At 37.6% G+C, this 5,633-nt stretch overlaps 1 pseudogene; it reads left to right on the forward strand.

Moving 5' to 3' along the window:
• Positions 1-695: 695 nt before the first annotated feature.
• Positions 696-4,364, forward strand: LOC102836525 (annotated as a pseudogene).
• Positions 4,365-5,633: the final 1,269 nt, after the last annotated feature.

The raw sequence follows: 5,633 nt of genomic DNA on the forward strand, positions 1-5,633 counted from the left end.
ACGGGCAACATTGCATGGTATTAGTATTCCAGAGCACGTATTTGTGCTCATGAAAAACCTGATCAAACATCAAACAGAACAAGGGGACACTGAATTGTTTAAATCTGGAAAGGTGTGCAAAATGGTTGTGTTCTATCACCATACTTATTCAATTGTATGCTAAGCAAATAATCTGAGAAACTGGATTGTGTGAAGAAGACCATGGCATTACAATCGGAGGATGACTCAATGACAACCTTAGATATGCAAAGATATAACTATACTTGTAAAAGAAAAAGGACTTAAAATATTTACTGATGAAGATCAAAGACTACAGTATTCAGTATGGATGTTACCTCAATGTAAAGAAAACATAAATCCTCACCACTGGACCAATATATAATATTATGATAAATGAAGTAAAGATTGAAATTGTCAAGGTCTTCATTTTGCTTGGATCCACCATCAGTACTCAGGGAAGCAAAAGTCAAGAGAACACATGGCAGACTGTGGGAAGTGGCAGGAGCAGGAGAGCTTCCTGCAGCAACACCCACTGGAGCAAGTGTAGTGGCCAGGGTGGAGAGCAACCACAGCGGTGGTGCCACTGGGAGTAAACTATGGCATCCAGCGCCATGTGAAAGATACCAAGTTGTGCCAGTATAACCATATAAATAATCGATAACTGAAGTATCAATGTAGCATGGACATTAACAGTTATGACAGTAGAGTCAGTAGAACAGAGGAGCAGAGTAGTGGACAATGATGCAGATTTTCAAGGGAATAAAAGAGCATGTCAATGTCTTATACTAGATGATTGTGAGAAAAGGGAAATTAAAAAGGTGCATGTCTGCTGGCGACAGCATACACAAGCACTGAGAAGCTGTGGCCCAGTAACAACATGGACGAAAATCCAACCTAGAGGCCCTCCTCAAAATTGCGAGCCATGGATCCTGAGGGCCGAGAAAGTGATCTCCTGATGTCCCGGGTTCATAGGCACTGGCAAACTCACTGTTTGTCCACTTCTGTGTAACGTTCTTTAATTGTACTTTTGTTCATTCTGTACTTGTTCTTTATCCTCTTAACTCCGGTAATTATAGCTTCTGGGAAAATGATTGTTTTCAGTAATAATACACACAACGTTCTGATCAATGGCTCTCATGTAAATGTCACTGCCCTGGCAGTAAGAGTTGTGCGTGAGGTTATGAAAAATAAAAGTACAGAGAAACAGGATGTAGCAACGTGGAAAAAATGTAACGATTGCTTCCTAACCAATTACTTGGTTATGTTTAATATTAAACAGATACATGAGCTGTTGATATCTATGTGCAATAATGACACAGAAACTAGTAGCTACCCCCCGAAGACACCCCTGTGTATGTCTGTTGTGCTCTTGATGTTTTTCATGGGGATCTTGCTGTAAGTGGTAGTTTTATGCACTATTAATAAACTTCCTGCTTCTTAATTACTAAATAATTGTAATATGAAGGTATATACTGGTTTTTTAGAAACTGTAAATTGCTGCCCTAGGCATTTGCGTTCTCTAGAGTTAGTTAGTAAAACTTCCTCATATGATTCAGGAAGAAAAGCTGCTTGGGCCGATCACACGAGTTAGAACAATAGTGGCAACCTCCCCCCAAATTACCCCCGAGCTTCTGGAATCAGAAAAAAAGGAAAAAAGGATTAAAGATCTAACCAAGGACACTAACTGTTTTACTCACAAATAAAAGCCATACTTTGTACATGTTTAGGAAAAATAAAGATCTCTAAAAAGACCTGACTTTTTAGCTGAGAAACCCCTTTTACCCACTTATGATTAAAAGCACACGCTTACATGATCACACATAGCCTCCCTGGGTCTTGAGAAGCTAGAAGTTAAATTACAAACCATAATTGCTCGCTTAACCTTTTGCATGATAATAGTCCTAAGTTTAGAACTTGTGATGTTCTTAGAGAAATGTTTAAAGAATTTCTGTGAATCATTAGGGTTTGGAACAAATGAATAACTACATTTTTTTTTTAGTGTATTTTTCTGTTAACTTATTTCCTCAAAAAATGAGAATAAAAGACTGGAGTGGAGTTAGTTCAGCATGCATTCTCGGCAGCAGAGCTATTCTTATCAGCTTGCATCAAATTCGTGTGTCTGTGTCTTTGTTTCGATATTGTCTCTCTTTCGCCTCCAGACATCCCTCCTTCATGAAGCTCACCCCGTTGTCGAGGTCGGAACCCGACAAATGTCTGTAAGGAAGGACCACTTAAATCTGCAGTTTTTGAAGAAATCACAGGCTATTTGGCTATCAATGGTGTTGATGACAGTGATTCAGCTGTTATAAACTGTCAGCCTAATGGGAACATTAAATAAAATAGTCCTGGTTCCTATATGTTGCAGGAAAAATCAGTAGCTGAAAATGGAGATTCGGATACCCAAACTTCAGTGTTCCTGTATAGGAAGGAGGACAGTTGTATAGACCATAATGTGTCTTGCACAAATTCAGAAGTGCAGGTCAAGCTGGAAGACCACAAAATAGTAACTGCCTGCCTGCCTGTGGAACATGTTAATCAGCTGACTACTGAGGCAGCTACAGGGCCATTTTCTGAAGTTCATTCTTCTTTAAGGGACTCTGAGGAAGAAGTAGATGTGATGGGAAATAGCAATGCCTCAAAAGAGTGATGTATTTAAAACACCAATATCAACGTGGACACAAGTCTTGTGAGTACATCAGCGTCTGGAGAATCAGAACCATCTTCTGTACTAGACTGTGTTTCAGCTCAAATGATGTCTTTATCTGAACCTCAAGAACATCAATACATACTGAGAACTTCACCACGAAGGGCAGCACCTGCCAGAGGTAAGTCCCAGTAAAAATAATTCTCCTTGCAGCGAAAATGGACAAGTTGAGGAGAATATTCTTAGTACCAATGAAACAAAGGCTGCAATTAGTGATAATATAAGTGAATCTCACACAAATTCTGATGAAATTTCCCAGAATGAAAGGGGATATGTTGTGACTCTGAAAATTATGAAAGTGAAGGACTAAGTAAGCCACCTCAGAAGCAAGACTCAATATTGGACATTTGTCATCTGCTAAAGAGAGTGCCAATCAGCATATTACGGAAGAGGAAGATGATGATCCTGGTGTTTATTACTTTGAATCAGATCAGGTGGCACTGAAACACAACAAAGATTATCAGAGTCTATTACAGACAATTGTAGTACTCACGGCTCAGCGTTCTCAAGCAGTTCAAGATCTTGAAAGTTTAGGCAGATACCAGAGGGAAGCACTAAAAAACCCAATTGGATTTGTGGAAACACTCCAGAAGAAGGTTGATAAAGGGCTTCCATATCCACAGAGAGTTTTTCAGTTACCTGAAATTGCATGGGACCAATATACTAGTAGCTTTGGAAACTTTGAAAGAGAATTTAAAAATTGTAAAAGGCATACTAGGAGAGTTAAACTAGTTTTGATAAAGTAGGTTTACCTGCTAGACCAAAAAGTCCTTTAGATTCTAAGAAGGATGGGGAGTTCCTTTCATACTCTATGTTGCCTTTGAATGATGATCCAGAAGCCTTAAACAGTCATCCTCAGATGATAATAGGATGCCTGTGTTATGATATGAAATCTGAAACATTTAACCAATTGTGGACTGTAGAAGAACAGAAAAAACTTGAACAACTACTCCTGAAATACCCTCCTGAAGAAGTAGAATCTTGGTGCTGGCAGAAGATCGCAGATTAACTGGGCAATAGGACAGCAAAACAGGTTGCCAGCCAAGTGCAAAGTATTTCATAAAGCTAACCAAAGCTGGCATTCCAGTCCCAGGAAGAACACCAAACTTACATATACACTCCAAAAAGTTTTCAACAAGCAGACAACTGCATCCTCTTAAAAGCATCTATTTAAACCTTACACTTTTATGACATCCCATGAACCTCCAGTATATATGGATGAAGACGATGACTAATCCTGTTTTCATAACCACATGAGCACTGTTATTGAGGAGGCATCAGATGAAGAAAGTATTCCCATTACGTATAGGAACTTACCTGAATATAAATAACTATTACAATTTAAAAAGTTAAAGAAACAAAAACTTCAACAAATGCAAGCTGAAAGTGGATTTGTGCAACATGTAGCTTTAAGTGTGATAACTGTGGCATAAAACCTATCCAGGGTGTTTGGTGGCATTGTCAGGATCGTCCTCCAGAAATGTCTTTGGATTTTTGTGATTCTTGTTCAGACTGCCTACATGAAACATATATTCACAAGGAAGATAACCAATTAGAACCTATTTATAGGTCAGAGACATTCTTAGACAGAGACTACTGTGTGTCCCAGGGCACCAGTTATAATCACCTTGACCCAAACTACTTTCCAGTGAACAGATGACACAGAGGAGCTCACTAGTAGTCCTCTTCAATACACAGCAATGGTATCATTGTTCATTATGTACACAGTATGCAAAGATTCTCTACTTTCTCTGAAATGACACTCACAGTATGACAGCTTCCTGAGTGTTCTCATCAAGTACATTTCTGTACTTTTGTGGCTCTAAAACACTGTTCAACATTGCGGCTCTAAAACACTGAACATTCCTGGTGAGTAAAGGGTTTCTCTGGGGAAATTTTCACCATTCCCTTAAAGCCTTTTAAGGTGGTGCTTTTCAATGGATGAGATGGAAATGGGAGGACACATTAAAGAGAGACTAAAATTCCAAAGGTTTCAAAGAACTTGGTCATAAATATGATAATGAGGAGATAAAGTATTTATATAAAAAACAGTTAAGTAGCTTTCAGTTTTGTAGTGAAATAGTTTTCAGCACAGAAACTGACTTACTTATATAAAGTTTTAACCAATGATGGTGTTTGCTTCTAGGATGTACACTTAAAAGAACTCACTGTCCCACTGGTGGCCACTATGATGTTTAGTAAATTAGGGCTGCTTAATCATATTGATATCTAATTTCTTTTTAACCACAATGAACAGTCTTTATTACCAACAGCGAAGTACTACAGGAGGCAACTGTGGCAATACCTCCTTAACTAGCTCATGGTGTGTGAAAGTTATAAAACTGTCACTCAGATATATTTTTTAAATGTAATGTTATACAAGATTATCATGTGATGTGTACAAACTAGGGTGAAAAGTGCCAGTGGTAGTAATTGTGTAAAGTCTCTAATTCACAACATTAATTCCTTTAAAACACACAGCTTTCTGCCTCTGTATTTAGAGTTGTCGGTGCAATTCATCAAAGAAAATTTCCTAATATAAAAATCATATATATGGTAATAATTTCCCCTCTTTTGTAGTCTGCACAAGATCCAAAAAAGATTGTATTTTATTACTATTTAAACAAGTGATTAAATTTAGTCAGCACAGTGAGCAAGAATTCACATGCATTCTTTTATACTGCTGGATTTTGTTGTGCATCATTTAAAATGCTTCGTATGTCTCTTTTTATCTGTGTATACAATATGTTCTTGAATAATGTTCATTCATCAGGAGAACTGTGAGAAATAAACTATGGAGAATACTGTCTGTTAATATTAAAAACAAAAAACAAAAAACAGAGAGAACACATGACATACTACACTAGGCAAAAGTGCTGCACAATACTTCATTTAAAAAAAATTGTTATTTTGAATTGAGTGATAGTTT

Source organism: Chrysochloris asiatica, unplaced genomic scaffold, assembly GCF_000296735.1.
Source record: "Chrysochloris asiatica unplaced genomic scaffold, ChrAsi1.0 scaffold00208, whole genome shotgun sequence".
Taxonomy (NCBI): domain Eukaryota; kingdom Metazoa; phylum Chordata; class Mammalia; order Afrosoricida; family Chrysochloridae; genus Chrysochloris; species Chrysochloris asiatica.